This window comes from Felis catus, chromosome B2, assembly GCF_018350175.1.
Source record: "Felis catus isolate Fca126 chromosome B2, F.catus_Fca126_mat1.0, whole genome shotgun sequence".
In the NCBI taxonomy this organism is placed as follows: domain Eukaryota; kingdom Metazoa; phylum Chordata; class Mammalia; order Carnivora; family Felidae; genus Felis; species Felis catus.
In genome coordinates, this window is record NC_058372.1 from 123,863,175 (window position 1) to 123,887,997 (window position 24,823).

Sequence of the window (24,823 nt, forward strand, 5' to 3'; positions counted from 1 at the left end):
GGAACAGTGTTTAATCACACACTATACAGTCATCACACATCAGGCTTTCAAGGAATATTTACTGTCCTAGGAAAATGCTCATCAAGGTATGACAAAAAGCAGACTAACCTACCAGAATGTTCTCTGGACTTGCTGGGGGAAATTATATTTATGCTTAATAGAGATATTACTCTGGAAAATATAGCCTTGTTTTATGTAACAAATACATTGCTTCCAATCATGCAATATGATACGCTGTTACACTGTAAAAATAAGATTCATGAAATATAAAAATATTCCTTCACAACACTTTTATGACATTTTTTTTAAAAAGCCTGTCACCCGAAATATCTAGAAATATGGAAAATAACTTACTTAGGGTGAATTTACCCTTTCTATTAACTTTTAGACAACTTGTTTTTTTTTTTTTTCCTTTTGGAACTAAAAAATTATACAATTTAAAGTTACTACATAGAAACTATAATTATTCGCATACACTCTAACACAGCAGATCAATACACATTGGCGTTTACTTTCAATAGATAAAAATGAAAGTAGTTAAATATTTTTGTTAGGTTATTATCTGACCTAACTACCTGGAGGAAAAAAGAAAAACCTCTTTGAGCAGAATTTCACGGTTTGCAACACTTTTCGATGGTGCAGAGTTTCTGTCAGTATAGACTGAGCACCAAATATAGGCAAATTTTAACTTCTTGAGGCTTTGAAACTGTAAAGTAGAGATAGGGAACTACCCACACTCTTTTTTTTTTTTTTTTTTTTTTTTTTTGCATCATACCCTATGCATGAAATAAAATTTCTTTGGCAAAGGGCGCTGAAACCCCACTTCAGTAGACCTTTAATATTTGCTGATCGGGGAGGTGCGTAAGTGTTGTTGATGGTAGGGAACTAGTTTTTATGTTTTGTTTTGTTTTTTTAAATTTTTTTTTAACGTTTATTTATTTTTGAGACAGAGAGAGACAGAGCATGAACGAGGGAGGGTCAGAGAGAGAGAGGGAGACACAGAATCTGAAACAGGCTCCAGGCTCTGAGCTGTAACAGAGCCTGACGCGGGGCTTGAACCCACGAACCGTGAGATCATGACCTGAGCCAAAGTCGGACGCTTAACCGACTGAGCCACCCAGGCGCTGTTTTTATGTTTTTAAAACCTAATGGTGAGGATGGGAGTGGCATGGTGTGAAAGGAAGGTGGGCTTCACTGAAAAAGTGCAGATGGGCAGGCTGATTTCCTTTCATGCACTGACAGAAAGAGACAAGGCCGGAGATGCGAGGTCCCAAGCGACAGGAACCTGAGAGAGTCAGGACAGGCTGCTGGGTGGGTGGATTGGGACCGGGCGAGGATAGCTCACAGGAGCCTCAGGAAGTGCAGGGAAAGGAGTGTGATCTGGTCCCAAGAAGATGACCTTAAAGAAGGAAGACAGATGGCAAAGGAAATGGGTCAGCTGTATGGTCAAGAAACTGGAGTGGAGGTACCTGGGGAGCCCATGGTGTGGCCTCATAGTTTTATTCAAACTAAAGACTGAGTCTTAGGTCTTGCATATTTCCTCATTCTATGTTTTCTGGTCCCCCTTCCCCTCAAGAGATAACAACAACTAATTCAGGCACCACTGGGCAGCTGGGACCCGGGGTCCCGGGTATCATCCCCCGGCTTGTGGCAGAATGCAGTGAACTGAGAAGATACTGGGGAGTCTATGGGTATTTGAAGGCAGGGAGAGGGGCAGGAGGAGGTCTGTGGACCGAAATCTGCACTTTGCCCCACCAATCTCGGGTCATTCTCAGCAGCATCTGGATTTGCACCACCACGTGGGGATGTAAAGGTACATCTGGTACACGAAACCCCAGTCAGGAACGCCTGCCCTCGGTCCAGTCAGCCCTGTGCTCGCTGTCCTCCTGACTCACCACAGGCACTTCTCCCACCCTTGTTGTTTGTCTTTACGATGTTCAGAATGACATCGCTCGATTGCCAGGACGCTTCCAAATGCATGTGCTCATTTTGGTTGATACTCTCACCTCCTCTCACTACCCACGCCCATTTTTTTGTAAAAAAAGGACCTGACGTCCGTAAGTTGATGCTCTGTATGCATTGAAATTGAAAATTAAAAACTACGTGGAGAAAGGAGGAAGCAAGTATACAAGCTGATATCCTCTCTGTAAAAGAGCCAGCCCCAAAGAAATCGATTAAGGAAGATAAATTACAATTATTAATATCTACTAATATCTCAGGAAAAAGAATTCATTTCCATACGAGTTAACATCAGTGTCACTGTATTTGATTAAAAATTGTCTTGTACCTTTGAAGGCAAATAATCCAAAAGATGCACAAATGTATTCATATCAATCTTAGCCAAAATGACACCAGACATCAGTAGCTGTATAAAGGCAATCATTTGGCAAAATCAAATATGAAAAACAAACACAAGGATGCTTGGTCACCAATGTGGAACCTGAAAATCAAGTAGAGTGAAGCAATGTTGAATTAAAAAAAAAATGTTTTTAAAGCGTGGAGTTTGAAATCAGACAGACCTGGATTCAACTTAGTTTAACACTGACTAGCTGTGTCACATCACCTCTCTGTGCTTCAACTTACTCACATTTAAACCTTTGAAAGCTTGCTTTGAGAAATAGGGATAGATGTCTAAGGAAACTACAACAGTGCTGGGTACACAGAAGTCACTCAGTAAATGGTATTTACAATGAGCACCTACAATGCTCCAGACACTATTCTAGGTGCTAACATTACAGTGACTAATGGAAGAGATCTTTGTTTTGGTGACATGTGCGCTGTGGTGGGGGCAAATAGCCAATGAAGAAGTAGGAGAAGAAGGAAGAGAAGAAGACAGGGAGAGAGGGAAGAAGGAGAGGTAGGAGGGAGATTCAGGGAGTGATATTTCCTATTAAAAAAATATCAGAGTAATAGAGGGTATCTTGCAGCAAAGGGTAGTTAGTCTAGCTAAGTAGTCAGGGAAGGATTCTCTAAAGAGGTCACATCGTCTCTGAGTCTTTTCTGATGAAAAAGGAAGCCAGAGTACGTTGAGATCTTGAGAAAAAGCATTCCAACCAAAGGAAATGGCAAAAAGAAAAGCTGTGAAACGAGAACAAATTTTGCATTTTCCAGAGACAAATTAAAGGCCAATGAGTGATGGGACAAGGGGTAAAAGATTAGATCCAAGATATTGGCAGGACCATCTCAGGGAAGTCCTTGGGCCCTAACAAAGTTTGTATTTTATTCTAATTATAGTAGGAAATTATGGGAGGGACTTAAATGGGAGGGTGAGTGATATTATTAAATATAGTCTTTAAAAAGAGGATTCTGTGTGATGTATGAAGAATGAAGGGGAGTGTCTGTGGGTGGAGAGAGGGTGAAAGCAAGCAGACCAGTTAGGAGGCTATTGGAGCAGTTCAGTTAAGACACAGTGGCTTCTTGGACTAGCCTAGTAGCAGTAGAGGGGGTGAGATGTGGTTGGATTAAGGCTCTATTTGGGAGGGAGAGCTGACTTCCAAGGAATTGATGTGAAGGAATGAAAGAGATCTGGGTTGATTCCCAGATCCTAGACTTGAGTCACAGACTGAACAGTAATGCCATTATTATGACAGTAAAGAGGAGGGTTGGCATGGTTGATGTCAGGAGCGTCGAACATGTAAGTAGAGATGCCAAGGAGACAGGTAGACACACAGGCTGGAGATCAAGAGCACTCCTGGGAGATAATATTTGTATCAGGTATAATGTAAAGTGCATCATGTGAAGTGTCCAGTTCAGTTTTGCTAAATTGAAAAAAAAGTTTGAGCCCAATAACAAGAGATATTCACTGGTTTTCAGGAAATTAGATCTTGAAAACTTTTATTTAACTGACACTTAAGCTACTTTTATTGACACACAAGGGTTGGCTCAGTAAAAACTATGATTTGCCTGTGGTCAGCAAAATGTGATAGAAGCAAGTGATGATTCTGTTGCAGTATCAGAAACACGGTTTCCATAACGACAAAACCCATACAGCAAGCACAGTGTCCTTGATTCTAGATAAAGTGCTGCTTCACTGGTTCACGTCTTGGGATAGGTGTAGTTAAAATCCCTTCTTCTGGAAGGAAAAAAGAGAGAGAGAAACACCCACAGAGTTTTATTTTTCTTGACACATCCAATGCTATCCAAGCTGGCCTGGCAGGCATCACGACAAACTGATTTGAGTTAGACTCCTCTGTTCTTCTCTGGTAGGATCCCGGTGCTGCCATCAGGGAGCATCTAGTTTATGAGCGACTCGCTTAACATGCATGAGACACAGGCAAAGGCAATGTAACTGACTGCGTGAAAGGGACAACAGTGTGTGTGCATTTTGATCTGTGCTCTTGGTTGCTTTTCTCCTACATGTTGCCAGCACTGGTGACACCTTCTAGATGAACTACTCTCAGGGGAGAACAAATCATCCCAAGTCAAAGGAGTTTGTGAAATTTCTAACTGGGTTTCTTAAATGCAGAGCATGCACAATCATCTGAAAGCCAAAGGGCTACTTACTTATAAGAACTACATTTCTCAAAACAAATAAACAAACAAACAAACAAATGGGTTCCATGGAATTCTAAGAGCTGAGCTTTAGGGATCAAGAACCAAGTTTGGTAGAACGAGCACTTGGTTTGGACTCACTTCCACAGAATAGTAAGGAATGCCAGTCGATGTATCTACCTTTCCATCCAAAAAGGAAATGAAGATTTACCAGTGAGCCAGAGGAAGAGATTCAGAGATGATTAAGACAGGGTACTTAATAAGAATGACGTAACCGATGGCAAAATCTGGTCCCTCTGGCGGTCAAACCTTATGTGGAACGTGGTAAAGACACTCGTTAGGTTTAAGAGACTTCCAACAGCACCTTCCAAGGCAGAGCCCAAGAGGACAGCGAGTCTCATAGAAAAGCTTTGAATTTGAAAGATGTTGGAGCAGTTTGGCTCTTGGATCCAGATTGGCAATGATGGGGGGATGTGTCTGAGCAGACAGGCCTTAGCACAGCCTTGCAAAGTCCTGCGTGGCCCTGAAGAATAAGGAGAGGCAATTGAGAGTTTTGAATACCCAGGCAGGGGTGTAGAGGGAGTATGGGAGCTGGTAAGTCACGAGAGGTCTAGGAGCAGGGCAGGAGGACACAGCAGTGTTGGCTTCATGGTTGATGGGGGTCAGGTCAGAGCCCAGAGTCTTCAACAGCACAGCTAGCCTTCCACATCAAAGGCCAGGCAGGAGGGGAGATGCCTTAAGGATGCCAGCCATAGTTCTCCAGAGCCCAGAGCATGACTGCACAGCGGCCATCAAAGGCAAAGGACTGCATAAAATCCCAGATTATTATTATTATTATTATTACTTTTAATGTTTACTTATCTTTGACTGAGAGAGACAAAGAGAGCATGAGCAGCAGGGGAGAGACAGAGAGAGAGGGAGACCCAGAATCCAAAGCAGGCTCCAGGCTCTGAGCTGTCAGCACAGAGCCTGACGCGGGGCTCGAACTCACGGACCGCGAGATCATGACCTGAGCCAAAGTCAGATGCTTAACCGACTGCACCACCCAGGCACCCCCAAACCCAGATTATTTCTAAGCCCCCTACACACTGAGGTCACTCCTATGGCATAAAAGCGGGGGGGGAACTCTGACTATGACTGCCTCCTTACAAAAAGAGGCAACATCTTAAACTGGAAGTAAGGAGCTACCTTAATGTGGAACCATTAACAGCTTTAGGTTATCAGTTATCAGGACAAATGAAGTTGACAAATGGAACTGAGCTGAGTTTAACCACACAAGAATTCAAAATGTTACACTTCTTCCTATTTGATTTGCGGCTGTACATTTGGAAATGGCTGCGTGGCCTGAGGTACGATACACCGGCTGAAAGCTGCACGGCATTTCAAAGTTGAGCGACAACGAGTGAGGCCAGGAATGATGAGGCAATGGTGAGGGAGGAGGGGAGGTGAGCTGGCCTCCACAGCAGAGAGGGGAGGGTGGGACGCTGGGCCAGAGGCAGTGCCAGAGCCACATAAGCAGAAACCTGCTGGGTGAGACCTGAGGTCAGCAGAGGGCTCCTGTGGAAGGAGAAATTGCATGCTGGGAACGGGGAGCCCCACAGCGGAGAAGTTCACAGAGTCACCTTTCTTGCCCCGCCCATGCTCCCTAGAGAGATTACTCCTAAGGTCACTGATGGGAGGTCAGTGCCGTGGGCCCTGAGCCCACCTGCCTTCTAACGGCACCCTTGACTGATTGGACTGAGGGTTATACATACAGAACCCAAACAGGCCGACCTGGAGCCCTCTCCCACGGGTCTGGAACTGGGACACAAGGACTCTAGTTCATTGGCTCTCAAAGTTTAATGTACACAAGAATCATGTGAGATTCCCAAGCTCTAAAACCATATCTTTGGGTCTGGAGCTGAAAAATATTTGATCTTCAGGATCTGTGATCTTCAGGGTGTATCTGCAGCAGGTTTGAAGCACAGGATACTTTTTAAAAAAAAATTTTTATTTTTAATGTTTATTCATTTTTGAGACAGGGAGAGACAGAGCATGAGAGGGGGAGGGGCAGAGAGAGAGGGAGACACAGAATCCGAAACAGGCTCCAGGCTCTGAGCCGTCAGCACAGAACCCGACGTGGGGCTCGAACTCACGGACCGAGAGATTGTGACCTGAGCCGGAGTCGGAAGCTCAACCGACTGAGCCACCCAGATGCCCCTACAGGATACTTTTAACAAGCATCCCCAGTGAGTCTAAGACGGGAATGCCACAGATCACAAACTGAGAAGCAGGCCTCTGGGCTGGGGGCTTCTCTAGAGCTAAGGTGGACATTTTTCGCCAAACCAATGATGAAGCAGAAGGAGGTCTGTCTATAGAGAGAAGCATAAAGCCAACATGCACAGAGAAGTTGTGCGGCGGGTGGGAAGCTGGCGAACCCATCACGCTTCCCAACCCTTCCCTCCTTGCTTACCTCACTCAAGTAGAGACTAGAAACTCTAAACACCCGTGCCCGGTCTCCTTTGAAACCAGCAGGTCGTATGACAAACTTTTGGCCAGTGAGAGGTACACAGAAGTCTGCTTTTTTGGGGGGAGCACATTTTGGGAAAGCTTTTGCCTTCATGACGGAGGGGTAGCCACAGGGCACAGTTGCCCATCGCTGCGCTTCTTCCTGCACAACATCTGGAGCAAGACATCTGTAATCCATGAAGCAAGACCCACAAGCAGAGTCCACACACTGAGAATGCAGAGCAGGAGAAAGGCCTCCAGTCACAGACCCAATCCCCCCCGCCCCTTGCGGGTGGCGCATATATACAGTGGAGTATGTTTACATCTTTAGTGACTTCGTAGGAGGGTAACGAGGACCAGGAGGATAAAACTGTAGACCTTCCAGGGAGTCCTGGAGCTGTATCAGTGGCAGGAAGAGGATCACTCACTGCCCCTGGTCTCACCCAACCACTAGGTAGAATTAGTTGAGAGCAAGGAGGCATGTATAATAATCAGCTCAGGAACAATCTCAACGGGGGCAAAGGGTGCCTGGTGGTTCAGCTGGCTGAGCGTCCGGCTTCAGCTCGGGTCATGATCTCACGGTTGATGGGTTTGAGCCCCATGTCAGGCTCTGTGCCGACAGCTCAAAGCCTGGAGCCTGCTTCGGATTCTGTGTCTCCCTCTCTCTCTGCCCCTGCCCTGCTCGCGCTCTCTCTCTCTCCCTCAAAAATAAATAAACATTAAAAAAAGTTGAAACAAAAAGCAAAAAACAAAAAACAGGGGCATTCTCAGATCATTAAAAAGAGAGCTCACTGCCTATCCAAGAAAATGAATCTGCTGGATTTTCCTTACTAGTATAATGAAGTACCTGTAAGACATATATAGTTACCCTATAGATGATATCACTATATTATAGTTATAGGCAATAAGAATTTAAAGACCTCAAGTTGCAAAAAAGAAAAAGAAAGAAAGAAAGAAAGAAAGAAAGAAAGAAAGAAAGAAAGAAAAGAAAGGAAGGAAGGAAGGAAGGAAGGAAGGAAGGAAGAAAGAAAGAGAAAGAAAGAGAGAAAAGAGAAAGAGAAAGGAAAGAATAGGAACCCCCTCCCACTAAACTCAGTAGGAAAGGTGATTAAGCTCCTCGGATGAAACCAGAGAGCACTGCCACAGAAGGATCTCAGTCTGAACAGTGGCTCAGGTTTGAATCACCATGGCCTGTACAACCAGGTTCAAGGACCCACCCAAGTGAAGAAAGTTTCCATTGATCTGAAAATCTTTGGGACAGTACAATGGCTGAAAACCTAGCAAGGCAGACTTCTTAAAAATCTTAAATAATAAGATTAAGAAGCAACATCAAATCTACTGAACTTTTTAAATCAGGAATAACGAGAAGGTTTTTAAATAGTTTTGTAACCACAGTGACATTTTGCATTGTGCTGTTTGCTTCCTAAGGTGGTAAATAGTATATTAGTTTCCTGTGTCTGCATGACAAATCGCCACAAACTTAAAACAATAGAATTGGATTCGCTTACAGTTCTGGAGGACAGAAGTCTGAAATCAAGGTCTGGCTGCCTCCAGGACCTCTAGGAGATGATGGAGCCCTTGCCCCCTCCAGCTTCTGGTGGCTCTAGGCATTCCTTGACACGTGACCACATCACTCCAATCTCTGCCGCTGTGGTCACATGGGCTCCTCCTCTTCTGTGTGTCTGTCCCCTCTCCCACTGTCTTTCCCCTATAAGGACACTTGTGATTGGATTAAGTCCCAGCCAGATAATCCATGATAATCTCCCTGTATCAAGACATTCAACTAAGTCAGCAAAGATCCTTTTTCTTTGCAAGGTTACATTTAGATTCTAGGAATTAGGACCTGAAATCTTTGGGTGGTCAAAAATACGCCTACTACAAAGAGTTACTAAGAAAATTTGATAGACCTGACATGTGATTTTAGATACATTTAAGCTTATAATCAATGTATAACAGCTGAGGGAGTTATATTTTTATTTATTTGGACAGTAAGTATGTGAATATTTTTTTTAATTTTTTTTTAACGTTTATTTATTTTTGAGACAGAGAGAGACAGAGCATGAATGGGAGAGAGCCAGAAAGAGAGGGAGACACAGAATCCGAAACAGGCTCCAGGCCCTAAACTGTCAGCACAGAGCCCGACGTGGGGCTCGAACTCATGGACCGCTAGATCGTGACCTGAGCCGAAGTCGGATGCTTAACCGACTGAGCCACCCGGGCACCCCAGTATGTGAATATTTAAGGGAATGCTACTTGTTAATTTTAGGGGCACCTGGGTGGCTCTGTCGGTGGCTAGTGTCCAACTCTTGATTTCCACTCAGGTCATCATCCCAGGGTCATGGCCTCGAGCCCTGCCTTGGGCTGGGCACTGAGCCTGGAGCTTAAGATTCTCTCCCCGCTTGCACTCTCTCTCTCTAAAAAGAACACAAAGAAGTTAATTTGAAATAAATAAGATGAATACATTAGACCCTCAACAAAGTGCAAATGGTAATGAATATTCTTCTCCACACAAGTCTCTTGGATTTTAACAAGTATTAATATTTTATACTTGATGTCTCTCTTGATTTACTCTGTATGTGTGTGGGGGGGCGGGGGGCAGAGTTGGGTTTCAGGAACCCTTCCTAGACTATTTCTCATTCCTGACGTACAGCATGAGAAAGAAATTGGAATTAATACACAAAGCAAACATATGTGCACACCCACATGCTTTCCCCACTCATGACAAGAGCTAGGGAAATAAGAACAGGCACTGAGCACGTTGGGTCATTCACAGCAGTGGGCAGTGGGCCAGCTGCCGCTACACAAGAATAGCTTCTGAGGTCACCGACCGTTGTTTGCCTCATAATGACTCGTGTCTTGTGCTTGTGGGTTTTGGTTCCCTTAACAGTGGGTCACAGGGGTGCTACAGAACACTTTGTGTTGTTTGTTTTCACTCACCATGCTCAATGCGTTCTGGGTTTTAAATCTCCTTTTTGAAGAAGAATCATTGCCTAGATGCAAGAGTACAGGATATTCGGGTCCATGGGGCACGCGACTGAGTTCAGGGGTTGCTCGTCATGAACTTGATGGATGAACTTGATGGATACCTCAAGCTCTGAAGAAAGAAAACAAAACTAAAGTTTTGCCCAAAGGCATCAGCTCCTCTCCTCAGCATATTGGATTCCTAAAATCATTTCCTTTCCTGGTCCCTGGCGCTTCTCTTCCCCCAAAGATTTCCCACCCATGCCTCCTCAGGGTTTTCTGCGTGTCCGAGCAGATAAGCTGGTCCACCTCATAGAACTTGCATAAGTTGGGCAAAGTGGGGTTCTCCGAGGAAGTGGAGTCTCGGAGGCACTTAGAATGTCTTCCCTGCCTATTGCCCTTTTGGTTATTTTGTGTCTACTGAAACCACATCCACCACTGAAGAAGATTTTTCCTTTAGTCCTCTTTCAGTTTGCTATGTGGTCAAAATGTTGGGCCAACGCTTTATTTCATGTTACTTTCATTTTTGAGAATGACTTTACTGAAAACAATGCAGCAGATGAGTCATAATAATTCAAGGTCATTAATTCGCTAGGTTACACCAAATGCTACAGAGTATTACTAATTATGTTGTACGTATATGGCTTTTGAGATTCAGGATATGTTATACCCAAGAACTCAGTCACCTTCCTTATCACATAATCAATTCAACATGCCTGGCACCTTTTTTTTTTTTTCTTTTTTTTTTTCTTTTTTTGCAGCTGAGGACTTTGGAGGGAGATACCTTAAGTGATTTACTCTGGGTCACAAAGAGGCGTCCTTGTCAGAGAAGAAACATGCTCTTTTATGGTGACTAAATAATGTATAAATCACTTCAAACAAAAAACACGTAATGCTGAATTAGTATTTCTTTAGTAACTAAAACAGCATTTCCTGAATTCTCTGGAAGTTTCCTTGGACATCTTCCACTGGAGTACAAATGAGCCCCAATCCAATGAATTCTTGGAGAAGAAATGACGTTACGAAAGGACTACATGGCATTTTTGTTTGTTTGTTTTTTCAGGAATACGTGGATGGACGTGAGACAAAAAGTAGGCAGCCAAGCGCATTTCGTAAAATTGAGGGGGGTGAGGGGGAAGATCAGTTAATGATCAAGACACTGCCAACTGGGAAGGTAACAACGTTTGCTTTTTCATCCCTAACAATATGTGTGCTTTCTAATATTAAGCCTTCCAGCTTTTTAACGAAAATGACCATAGCAAATTGGAGGGGTGTGCTGAAATAGCACAGACATGGAAGTCTCCAGGGAGTTTCAAGTTCCTGCTTGAAGATTATATTTTAAACACATCTTGACTGCTTAGTCACTCGCATGCCCGGGCATTGCAGGCATTTGCCGTCTGGCTGCAGGCTTCCTCTGTGGAAATTTCTCTTAGTGCTATTGAGAACAATGTATATGCAATCACAAAAGTCAATGCACAGGGTAGTGACTAACCTGAAATGCCTTGAGAGAAAATGGGGAAATTTCACAAAGGTCCCACCAGGGCTGCAAAATAATGCGCCTTGCAATTGGGGGAAATGGTCACATAAGCACATAAGATCAATGACTAGGTGGAGTGGGAAATTTCACTTCCTGGTGGGTCCTGATGGCAACAACGTCAAATCACCCCAAAGCCAGTGTCACCAACAAGTCCCCACAGGCTGGACCTGCGTTACCCCCCAAAACATGACAAAACTCACCCAGAGATCCTCACTTATGTTCTTCAAAACTACAGTTTTCAATCAAAATAAAATTTAAAACGCTCATAGAGTCGCGCGTACACATACCCATCAGTATTGATGTCCTTACAGAATATAGTATAAAGAACATAGAATTAAGAACCAGAACACCAGGACTGAGAACTACCTTGACCTCTGTCCCCCTGGAAATTCTCTGAGCTTCAGTTTCCTGTTTGTAATGTGGCATAAGAATGCTCTCCTTACCTAGGTTGTTATGAAAGTTCAAATGCGGAAATCAGTGTGAAGGCACTTTGGAGACTCAGTAGTTATTTATACAGAACTATTATGTCCAGCAATGTAAGAAAACTGAGTGTAAGGGGGGAAACCTCTATATTCACTGATGCTATGGCCGTGCCTACAAAACATGAAAGCAAGACCAAGTCTGGAGCTACAAGTAAGGCAGTGAGGGTAAGGGGTACAGTCCCACATGCCTCCTTATTGTATTCTCTTTGCCGGACAACTTAGAATAAGGCAGGAGTCCTCGGGGATTATCCACATTCCTCCCCACTTATTTCACCAGAGGCTCCTCTGGGTTAATGATGCCCTTACTAAGACGAAGATACGGTCTTGATAACCGAGGCAATTAAGCCTGTGGGCGTTCGAGCCAGACTACCTAGGTTCAAATTAGGGTTCTGCCGTTTTCTAGCTGCGTAACCTTTAGAAAATTGCTTGGTCTCTTTGCATCTCGTTTTCCCCAGGTGTGAAATGGGGATGACAATGGTACCTATGTAGAAAATTCTTAGTAAATGTTACTAAAGCCTAGTCTGAATGACCTCAGCCAGCTAAGAAGAAGGCAGTGTGTAGGGAATGTTTTCCGTCTTTTTTTTTTTTTAATTTTTTTTTCAACGTTTATTTATTTTTGGGACAGAGAGAGACAGAGCATGAACGGGGGAGGGGCAGAGAGAGAGGGAGACACAGAATCGGAAACAGGCTCCAGGCTCCGAGCCATCAGCCCAGAGCCTGACGCGGGGCTCGAACTCACGGACTGCGAGATCGTGACCTGGCTGAAGTCGGACGCTTAACCGACTGCGCCACCCAGGCGCCCCTTTTCCGTCTTTTTAATACTTGAATAAGCTAATGTTTTTTTTCCCCCGGAGCAACACAGCTTCTAGTCCCCACGGTGTCCCCAGGCACACCAGGCAGAGGCTTCCCTTCCTCAGGACACTGTCCTAACCCCAGTGGGGGGAAAAAAGAAAGTCTCTAATGACCCTAGAACTGAGCAGTCAACAACCTGTTCAGCCTTATGTGACAGTCCTTTCTCTGAGATTCAATCCCTTTTGTGAAAAAAAACATAAAAATCAGTCTTTGGTTTAGAACTTTCCAAAACCCCTCATAAAACTGAAATATCAGCGGGTTTTTTTTCTTTTTCTTCTACGTCTTCAGACTGGCTTCAGGGTCAGAGACCTCATCGCAGCCTAGGGCCTTATACGGGGCCAAGGAGAAATAATGAACCAAACACAGTGCAATCTCAGGTTCCCAGGGACGGGGACGGATAACAAAGCCCTTGTCAAACGCATAGCCGGTGAGGCTTGCACTTTCTGGACGAGTTAGCGCTCTTCCAACAACCTCTCCCCACCCAGAGAACCCAAAGGTGGTAACACGCAGCGTGAGCCTTCTTCGCAGTAGAGCCTCCATTTGGAGCAAGGATGCTTCTGCTTGCCTCCCATCCCACTAGCCAAAAAAAAAAAAAATATATCAACTTTTATACGGTTGAAACATGACACCTAAAGGCAGAAAAAGCAGTGAGAGGAAGTCCCTACTAACGGGAATCGGGAGTAAAACGGGCACAAGCAGAACCCGAGCAGCCACGCTCCCTTCTCGGACACTGACTGCTCCCAGGATCCCGGCCCAGACAGGCCCCACGACACCACCAAGCCTCCCTCCTGGCTCGGCGTCCTCGTCCTCTCTCTCCTCTCCCTTCCCGCCCCTTCTCTAGCCTCCCGGGCCCTTTCTTCCAGGCCCCTTCGCCCCGCGCTGTCGTAAAGGAATTGCTTTCTCTGCTCCCAAATCACTGAACGGCAATGCAGCCACCTGCTCTTTTGCATGTGTGTTACCGGGGTGACCCCCTTGGTTAGCCCCACCATGTACCTCTGGGGGTGGTGTAGCAGTTTACGCCTCAGCGAGAACAGGAACCAAGAAGTTCCCTTCTCACAGGAGTTGTAACTTGACCTCCTTCTCAGAACAGAGATAAGAGGGATGTGGTTTTTACTTACAGGCCTAGAGTCACATCAGACGCTCATTTTACGGATGCCAAAAGCTGGAAGCCTCAGAGAGACAGATTTTAGAAGAGGCTTTACATAAGGAGAATCTCCTAGGGTGTCTTAGAACCCGGGGACAAGTAAATGGCACCTGAGTACCAGGTCTGGCAGGAATCTCCTGAGATGTACCAGAGGTGCGTCTGTGCACCGAAATCACCCTGGGAAGACTGAGTGTGCAGATGGGGATAATACCTTAGACAAGCAGAGCGCTTTGGTTTACAAAGGACTTTCATTTTTACAATCTTTTCTCATCTGTAGAACCTGATGGGGTAGGCAGGCTGTATATGACAATTTCCACTGTAGAGGTGACAGAATGAATGCTCAGGGAAGCACACAGTGACTTCTAATTTCCCACAGCGAGCCAGGGGTGTGTGGGTAGGCTTTTCTTTCTGGACTCCTACTATTATGCTCTTTCTTCAGAAGGAAGAGGGTCCGACGGTGGTGGGGAAGCCAGAGAGCAGGAGAAGGCCGGCACCTGCCCTGCCCGAGGAGTTGCTGCAGCCAGAGTCGCTCTGGGACACAAAACAGCCATGAGACCCCTTCTGTTTGCGCGGCTGCACCAGCGTCAGGCCCCTACAAGGAGGCTTCCTGACTGCTTTTCTAGAGAACGCCTCTCTGAGGCGGAGACGACCAGAGATGCCCCAGGGTCCAAGGTTTTCCCTTGACACATCACCCTCAGTCCCTCCTCTAGTTTATCATGTTTATGACCACGGCCGATATCTGGGAGGGCAACGCGTGATCCACTGTCATTCCTTCTTCGGTCACCAGCCGCATCCTCAGAGCACGCTCTGTGCCAGGCCGTGCTAGGCGCCCAGAACACAAGACTCAGTAGGGCTTAAGTCAGGAGCTCAGTGGAAGGATGTCAAGATGGAAACAAGCAAGTACAGATCGTTTATAGAGGACAACGGGGGGAGGGGTGGCAAAGGAGAACAACCCGTAGCAAACACATCATCAGTTTCCTAAGCTGAGAGGAGGAAGGGGGTAGTATCATGCTTAAGATGGCTGCCATTTCCAAGTCTGGAAGGACATCACCACAAGAAGGGCTGAGGCTTCTCACGGAGGGGCAGTGCGGAGCTGACAAGAAGGAAGCGGGTTCTGGAGTCTGGCATACCTGAGTTCCACCCTGCGGTTCCCTGCACAGGACTGGTCACAGTCCTGCAAGTTTGCCCTGTTGACTGGTGCCCACAAAGGGGCTGTAAATAGTGCCCGTGACACCATGCTCTGGGAGCCTTACCTGCCTGGGCTTTCACGCAGGGACCATCAGGGTTCTAAGCCTAGCACCATACCCAACGCTGGACCCTGGACAAATGAATTCATTTGCAGCTCCAGGGGCTCATCCACAAAAAGAATTGAGAACAGTACTGCCTTCAAGGGTTATTTTGAGGATTAAGTGATCTAATGCGTATCAAGTCCTGAGTACAGGCCCTGGCAAGTGGCAAACGTTCGGTGAATGCTAGTCAGCGTCATGCTGTCTACATGGCCTGCCAACACAAGAGCAGAAATCTTCAAGGCAACACCTTCATTTCCTTTTCCCACCGGAGTTTGTGCTTCTCGCGTAAAACTCAGAACAAAACAGAACTGTCCTTACGCTGCTTGCCTCCTCCTCGGTGGTGCAGGAGATCAGAATATGCCGTCCCCAAATCTGCCACTTTGACCTAAGGACTATTTTAAGCTGAAGGCAGCTAGGAAGAAGCAGACACAAGAAAAAACTTACCTCACCACAGTTTGCCACCCCTAATCGCCTAAACCCTTTTTCCTTCATCCTATCTCTTCTCTACAAAGTTATTGTTCTTTATGAAGATGCTAGAGAAGCCCCAGTTCCAACCACCCCTCTGAGTGACTCATCACGGATGCTCCCACATGTAGGTGCCATGCACACCTCAATAAACTGTTTTTGTCTTAGTGTCACTCTAATTTGCAGGTTTGGGGCCAGAAAACCTAGGAGGACTGAGAAAAGGTGTTTTGTTTTGTTTCTTCCCCCTCCACCACAGTTGACCAGTCATCCAAGACAACTCTAGGTCTGAACTATCGTCAGGAGACAGATACTCCCTACATCTGAAGTGATATGGGTCTCAAAGGTCGGTAGCATACGTGTCCAAATCCGGGGCTTCCTTCACCTGTTTGCTTCTACATCTCCTGTGGATTCAACACGAGGCTGTCTAAGGAGGAGTGTTCAGCCGCAGTGGACCCTGGTCTCATGACAGCCGAACAACAACCGTAAGAGTGGCCACCATCACCAACACTAATATCACTGTGATCAGCGGGGAGTCCACAGAGTTTCCCTGAAGATGACACTGAAGCAAGCTCAGTGTTTGAGAAAATAAGGACTGTGACATTTAAAGTTCTCATGGGAGGTCAAATTGAGCGCTTCTTAAGTTTGGCAAGTTGTAAAGACATCGTTGGGTGAGGAACAGACAATTAGAGTCGGCATTTTCTGGCATACAAAGCAGTGAGCTGTGAAGAGTGAGTGTACTCGACAGAATTGACAAAGAGTCTCAAAAAGGAAAGCGATTTATGATGACTGCAAAACATCAGCAATCCCAACATGGCTTCCAGAAGACAGAGCTCACCCAGGGCCTATGGGCTGAGATTATTTTGTATTTGGTGCAGTGGATCAGAGATCTGAGGCCAAAGAACTACAAATATGTATTGACCCAGGGGCGCCTGGGTGGCTCAATCTGTTAAGCATCCGACTTCGGCTCAGTTCATGATCTCATGGCTCATGAGTTCAAGCCCTGCATCGGGCTCTGTACTAACAGCTCAGAGCCTGGAGCCTGCTTCGGATTCTGTATCTCCCCCTCTCTCTCTCTGCCCCTCCCCTGCTCGCACTCTGTCTCTCCCTCTCAAAAATAAGTAAACATTAAAAAAAAAATTTAAAAATAAAAAAATATGCATTGACCCAAATTCCATGAGAATAAGCCAATGTCCAACTAGAATACATTCTCCTGGATCACGGGGTTTCCATCCTTTCCATCTTTGGCTCAGAGAGTGGATTCTCATAAATGTGAGAGGATGACGACAGATATTCCATGTTTTCAAATAAGAAAGATTTCTGAATTACTGTTTTTATATGGAGAGACAGTTGTGTATGTGATATATATGAACATATGTGGATATAATCAATAAAGATAAATTTGTATATATTTTATAGGACTGGGACTGAGCTTGTTGGTTCAGCATGAGCTACTGAGGAACTAGTACTTTTGTGTCTCTGTCTACCACTAATGGTAAGAAGCATAAAAAAAAAAATGGTATGAACCATTAGCCACGGACTTCCTCTGAGAATGAGTCCCACATGTATATTCTACATGAAGAGACAGCCAAGCACTTATTTCCAGGATGACTAAGTGTGTATGTGTGCGTGTATAAAAGTTTATTTTATAAGGTCACATAATTCATAGGAAATTATATCTGGGTTAATACTGATTATGTTACACTGAAGAATCATATACTGTCTCAATTATGTATTTCCATTGTCACAACCTTTTTTTTTTTTTCTGTCAAATTCTATAAGGAGTCATTTAATCTGTACATACGGACAGAATTGTCTGAGGATGTGCTGTCATAGCTCCTGCCCACAGCCAAAAACTGCTGTCCCATGGTCACAATATCTGCCCTGGCTTGAGAGGAAAAGAAAAAGATACACTCCAGAAATCTTAGAGCCTTCTCAACACATTGCATCTAAATTCATACTTCTTCTGAGTAGTCAAAAGCTCATGGAAATTCATACTTCTTGAGAATATAATTTGCCTTTTGAGAATCCATATAATATTAAAATTATTGTTTCACACTTTTTTTTTTTGGTGTTAGGGGCAATAGGAGGAGTTGAAAAAAGTTGAAGTATTAAAATGTGTGTTTTCTTTTTTTGAATGTAGAGAAGGTAGAAACTGAGTTATACAGATGAGTGAGTTAATGTTTACTCTTGGCAAATTTCCTAAACCTATTATTAAGCATGTGGTTTGAAAGCAGATTTTTTTAAATGCAGTTATCCCTAGGGGCCACTATGGGTTTATAGAAGCATAAAGTCCCAAAATAAAAGTGATACTTTTTTTGATGGTGGTTCAAAATGATTGCCTTTTATGCCAATGTATTTATAAAGATATTGCATTATTCAAGCTCACAGGTGGTGTCCCAGAGAGTGCTTTAGCTGTCCTTGTTCAAGCAACCTTCTCATCTATTTTCTGGTTTCCACATTTTCTCTCTTTAACGGGCTGTGTTTTTCAGTGATGGTTTCTGCTTTTGAGAACCCCAACATCCTATACAAAAGTGATGATGTTTTGAAGCTACTACATCAATGGGTTTTTCATTCCTTTTCTCCATATGTCATGCATAGAACGACCATTCTGTCATGACAGTTCAGGGGAAAAAGGGGGAGAGTGAGTGACACTTCAGAGGGCACAGTGTGGGGGAAGGGTCTATCAAACAGCAAGAGGAAGTAGAATGCCTGTTCATTTGGTCTTCATGGATGATAGGAAGGGGAAGAAAGACAGAGGAAGGGCAGAAGGTTCAGACTTAGACGTCAATGCTTTAATGGTAGAAATACACACATGAGAATAGGAAAGACTGAGATCATTCTGGGTCTGGGATATAGTCATGTCAGCATGGAGAAGGAACCACACCACAGAACTGGTAAATAAATAAAGGATGGCACTCCACATTTCTCACAGACTACCCAAACATGCACTGCAACTAGAAGTTTCCATGTGCCATGTACAGGGACACAAAGACCTGCGTTAAGGATGAAGACAGAGTATACCACTGGGTCCACAGTCTTCTGTGAGAGATGACAGGATGGTGGACAGATGACCACACAGACACCACGTGGCCCTCAGATCTTGTCTCTCCTCCCCCACCACAAGTCATATGTGCCTTGTCCCCCTCACATCAAGATGATGCACTTTCAAGATGGCAAGGAGCAAGAGGTGGAACGTGATATAAAAAAAGACTGAGCAGCTGCCTAAAACAGCCTAAGCCAGAAGAAGTAGCAATGTCATAAAACGTCAAGCTTAGTCAGTTTTCCTTTATGTTAGAAGATTATTTTTAAAGGATAAAACTATGATTCTCCCATGTGAAAGATTTTATTAACTCAAGTTATGAGGAAACTGGTAAGATTTTACAGCTGATTTAAAAGAGAATTCACACACACAAGTACAGGCCATCAGGAAGACTGATGAATATGAATACCGAATGAAACGAATGCCAAAAATTGGTCAACATCTACAGGGCAATAGGGAAGTGCCTCTCCACCAGACACAACTTGCAAAAAACATAAGCATTGTCATCGGTGTTCTACAGTTTGCCAGAGTTGTAAAGTAGCTCAAGGTCAATGAAAGGCAGATGTAACCCAGAAGAGTTTACTAAATAGGATACTTATCTTTTTTGCCCTTTTCAAAGACTTTCACAATTTTTTCCGGTATCTGCTACCAAGGAGTGGGGACTCTTGTGAAAGTTCAAATCAGTTCTAGAAATGGAAGTTATATGTTCTTTGCATATTTTGGAAGTAATATGTACATTTTGCAACTCTGTGAAGTCACCTTCCAGAGACAATACGACCACCTGCCAGTAATGGCCCTCTGATTTATCCCTCATCAATGCTCTGTAGAAGAAAAGGTGACAAACTGAGCCAAAGACTCTAAGAACCTGCAGTGTTCGTGTGCAGGGAATGCTAAGCCAAAGTTGCCAGGGTCTGAACGTTGATAAAATGAGAAAAACCCTTCTCCCCAACTTGAGTGCCAGCCTCATTCACATGAAAAGATGCAAAGCCATGTTCTCCAGGCCTGCATCATTTTTGAGAACTGTCCTTGAGATTTTATTTGGAGTCCCTCTCCCCAGGATACTTACTAAAGATCTGTGGCTCAGTCCAAAGGGCTATCTGAGTGATGGGAAATGATCATTAAGTCCATATTTTAATTCTTTGACAATCTTAAAAGCCTTAAAAGACATCCTTAAAAGGATGGATACTATCCTTCCATCCATCCATCCAGTTGCTCATACCAGGCCAGGCACTGAGCCAGGCTTATTGCAAATCAGTAGACGTTTCCTAAATCCTGTCAACTGATGCCTTTCCAGGGTGTTCTGACTCCAGTTCCAGGAAAATAGCATGACATCTCAGGGAAGCAATAAAGCGCAAGAGTCAAAGAAGTCCCACCTTAACAGCTTTCTCTCCCTCTTTCTCTCTCTCTCGCTTCAAGCAAATTATTATCATCTGTGAAATATGAGGACGTAGCTCTCATCATCTCATAACCTGCTAATGTCCATCATGCAGCTAGATGCCAGGTTCAGGCCGACTGCTGCTAACACCTACTCTTTCTCCCACTTAGGCTCTTATTTTACTTCCACATCAGTCATTCATGCAGATTTTACATTCCAGCTCTTTCTCACTCATTTGCTAGCATAACACCATCCTTCATCTTATTACATATCCTTTATCTCATTAACTAATATAATGTCATAACCCTGTTAACTTATTTGTAACCTATTAACATGACTGCAGTTGGACTAAAATTCTCTCATTTTTCTCTCCTATCACTATAGTCTTGTCGTGAATGATTTAATCTGTTCCTTAGTTTTTGTCCCTTTCTTCTCAATCCTCATAGCCTACTGGATTTTTCCAGTTTGTGATTCATAACTGGGAATACCAATGTTATCAAACCCAAACTTTTCAGCCTCCCCCACAATCTGCACCTCTAATTCTAAGCATCATCTCTGTGACTGGAACAGCATCCCAACTTCCCCGCTTATTCATAACCTGGACCCTTTCCAGCTTTCCACTGTTCCACAAACATTGTTTTTTGTCAGGCCAGTACTCAGGGCTAGAGATATAAAGCAGAGGGGCACCTGGGTAGCCCAGATGGTTAAGCATCTGATTCTTGATTTCGGCTCAGGTCATGATCTCATAGTTTGGGGGATCGGGCCTCGTGTCGTGCTTTGTGCTGACAGCGCACAGCCTGCTTGGGATTCTCTGTCTCCCCCCCCCCCACCCAAATAAACAAACATTTATAAGAGAAAGATATAAAGGGTATAGAATGCCCTCCAGAAGTTGAAAGCCAGTGTATAGGAATTAAAAAGAGAGACAGATATTTAATTCAACATATGGAATAACTCTCTTAAAATGTTTATTTCAAAAATTGAATAGGCTGTTGCAGGAAATGGTGAGTTATCTTTTCCTGTACTGTTTAAGCCAAAGCTAAAAGACCATTCTATTGGGGTGGGAGAGGATGGATAAAACAGCTTCTAAGCATTGATGTTTCCAGTTAGCTCTTTGGGCAACGAAGACCCAACTCCAGGTTGGAGCAACCCTGCAGTGACCTCCTCCTCCCTTGCCATCTAAAGCGAGGGACCTGAGCAGAGGGAGATGGTGACTGGAGAAGGCTAATGAAAGACGACATCATTCATTCTGGTGACATTTACTTAATGATTTCTACAGGACTAAAAGAGCCTAGAAGCTCCTGAATGGCTCAGTCCATTAAGCTTCAGACCTTTGATTTTGGCACAGGTTTTGATCCCAGGGTCATGGGATCAAGCCCGGTGTCGGGCTCTGCACCGGGCATGGAGCCTGCTTAGGATTCTTTCTCTCTTTCTCCCTCTGCCCCTCTCCCCCACTCATGCGCGCGCTCTCTCTCTCTCTCTCTCTCCTTCAAATAAAATAAACAAAAAATAAAATAAAATAGCCCAAATGACATTTCTATTTGAGAGCACAGGATTTAAATTTGTATTCTTTACCATTAAACAGATATCAATTCAGTGCCAGTGATGCGACCTGTTTAGTACAGACTAAATCGGAGACTGTTCGCAAGGACATAGCGCAAAGCACTACATAAGCGATGAATAGGAGTTCCCCTCGGCCATCAGTGCTGTGTTCTCACTTAGGTCACTCGGACGTCTCGTTGCTTAATTTGAACATTAGCAAAATCGCAGTCCCTGTCTTGCTCCTTCAGATTCAAACTAAAAGCTCATTTGATCTTCAGTGCATTATGTTTGTAGCGTAATAGATTTCTATAACACCACTCCGGGGTATTCTGTATCTGCAGTTGACAGCTTCCCCTCAGCAGTGAGGAGGTATTTGTGTGTGTTCTCCTGTGTGTTCTAGATATAATATTTCTGCCCTGAGGACAAGGATTATCTTCAGATTTGCTTTAAGTCTAGCACAGAAGCCAAATACATTAAAGGCTTATAAAGATGTTCATAAAAATGACAAAGAGGGGACTTTCCTTTGGGCAAGGCTTGTCATTTTCTAGTTTAACTCTAGCTATAGATGAAGAATGCGGCATTCAATCAGTTTTCGGTCCAGGCTGTACTGAAGGAAAGAAAAAAAGACACATAAAGACATAAATGTCTGACGAGTTGTACGTGAAGAACTCTTACCTGGAAAGGAAGATGATAACGCCAATGATGAATTCACTGAGGAAATGCATTAGATACATCAGATTGCCATCTTTCGTCTCAAATTATGCAAAAGGGATAGGGGCCCACTCCTGACCATAGTGTGTCAACCAGGAGAGTGTTTTACAGGTTCTCAGATACACTAGTAATGATTGTGACTGTTTTCTCAGCAGGCTGTAACCACTGATTATTCAAAAAACAAAAAATAAAAAAATGAAGATGCCCGGCTTAATGATTAATTTATCATATGATCTCCAGCATCACTCCTGCCACTGTTTCTTGATATACACTCCAGTCTTTAGAACCTTTGTGTCTGGCTACCTCCTCGAGTGTCACTAAGGTCACTGAGAATGACAGCACACGACATCCGACTCTTGGGTGTCCTTCAAAGGAAGGAAGCCTGAGCCACCAGTGATACAACCTGGAAGGTGTTACGGAAGTGCCACCACAAGAAAAGGGGCTGTAAACCCAGGACCAGATGAAGCAAGTGAGAGAGTCCCATGGGTTCTGATGGCTCAGAAGCCCACATCTAAGTATGAGACACATGAAACACTGGTGGGTGGCCACTCAAGTTTCTCTGCCGCTTCAGTCCTCCTGGCCATCTCACTGGCTGGTAGCTTGACCTCAGGCCATGAAGGTGGAATAACACCTCTTATGCCTCTTCTCATCTTCTCTCTCTGTGCTCTTTCCTTCCATTTGGTATCCCTCAACCAGGACCAGATACGTAATTTAGGGGGTCCAATGCAAAATGAAAACACAGTGTCTTTTGTTTAAAAATTATTAAGTATTGGGGCACCCAGGTGGCTCAGTCGGTTGAGCGTCCGACTTCAGCTCACGTCATGATCTCCCGGTTCGTGAGTTCAAGCCCCGCGTCTGGCTCTGTGCTGACCGCTCAGAGCCTGAAGCCTGCTTCGGATTCTGTGTTTCCTTCTCTCTCTGTGCCTCCCCTGCTCGTGCTCTGTCTCTGTCTCTCAAAAATACGTCAAAAAAAAAATTTTTTTTAAGTAAAAATTATTAAGTATTTCGAAATGGACGTAGTAAAGGATTAAAGCAAGATGGGGTCTCTTAAGTGTGGGGCCTGTGCAAATGTATTGGTCACGTGTCCATGAAGCCATCCTTACCCCACCTCCCACTCCCTACCAGTCGCTTCAGTTTCTTCACGCTGCCCTGAGCTTCCTTAAGCAGCCTTACCCTGGCTGCTCCAGAGAAACCGTCTTCCCTTCAGTGCCCCATAGAGCCCCTTTTCATTTATTTCCTTCCTGTGGAGCCCTGGTCTCCAGCCCTACTCAGCTGAATTTATTTGTGATAAGGCACTATCACACCTAACAATGGAATAATGAGCACTAAGGAGTTTGCCCTATAACTCAATGCAGAGTTTCCGGTGGAAGGATCTCAGGTCCTGGGACAAGTTTCCAGAGGAAGGTATTTAGGTCTTTTTCAGTCACCCAGCAGACACGTTGTGCTAGGTTCTGGGAATGCAAGGGTGAGTGAGATCTGTTTCCAGCCTTTGAAGAACGGACTACTACTGTGGGTAGCAGACACAGATCACAGAGTGGTGACACCGGTCAACAAAAGACAATGGTAGGCAGCAGTTTAGTGATACTGGAGACTAAAGGACAGGTGGTAAGAAGCACTACATCACAAAGAGTGCTTTGCTTGTGTTATTTTTGACCTTTATAATAGGTAAAAATCGAGCAGTTACAAGGCAGATACGTGCAGGAACATAATCGATTTTATTTCTAAAATTGACTCACTGCCGTAAGTCTCACATTCGACCTGGAGCAGAGACTTTGTTCCATAATATTCAATGTACCTGAAGGGGATCAGAATACCCCAAAATATCCCACTTTGGCATAGTGACTATTTTGAGCTGAAGGCAATTTAGAAACAGCAGGTGCAGGAAGGACTCTCTGACCCCGCCTCACCTGGCTAAAATCCAAGTCTAAATTTCCAGCAAAAAAGGTACCCTTGCTGTACCAGGAAGAGAACATTCTTGTGACTGGAGATGGGGAGTCCATGCCAAGATACGTCCGTACAAATAAACCTAACTAAAATAACCCTGATTTTCCATTAGTTATCCTCAGATACTTCCTAGTCACTTTCTCACAATTTACCACCCCCAGAAGCCCAAAACTTCTTTCCTTTGTTTTGTCCCATCTCCACCACTTTACTGTTCTTTGTTAAGATGATATGTAAGCTCCAGGACCTATTTCTTTTTTTTTTTTTTTATTTTTTTTTCAACATTTATTTTTGGGACAGAGACAGAACATGAACGGGGGAGGGGCAGAGAGAGAGGGAGACACAGAATCGGAAACAGGCTCCAGGCTCTGAGCCATCAGCCCAGAGCCTGACGCGGGGCTCGAACCCACGGACCGCGAGATCGTGACCTGGCTGAAGTCGGACGCTGAACCGACTGCGGCACCCAGGCGCCCCTCCAGGACCTATTTCTTTCTCTGGGTCTTTGTTTG

General features: G+C 44.5%; 2 long non-coding RNA genes across 3 annotated transcripts in view; one reads left to right on the top strand and one right to left on the bottom strand.

Moving 5' to 3' along the window:
* Nucleotides 1-11,793, bottom strand: part of LOC109499918 — a 45,475-nt gene extending 33,682 nt beyond the window's left edge. For both annotated transcript variants that reach the window (XR_006598327.1, XR_002742470.2), the window contains exons 1-2: nucleotides 11,677-11,793; nucleotides 9,916-10,072 (exon numbers count right to left, since the gene is read on the bottom strand). This is a non-coding gene — a long non-coding RNA (uncharacterized LOC109499918). The remainder of the gene's footprint in view (nucleotides 1-9,915; nucleotides 10,073-11,676) is intronic.
* LOC123385552 overlaps nucleotides 10,706-24,823 on the top strand; it is a 33,586-nt gene continuing 19,468 nt past the window's right edge. The window contains exons 1-2 of the long non-coding RNA XR_006598328.1: nucleotides 10,706-11,113; nucleotides 17,125-17,200. This is a non-coding gene — a long non-coding RNA (uncharacterized LOC123385552). The remainder of the gene's footprint in view (nucleotides 11,114-17,124; nucleotides 17,201-24,823) is intronic.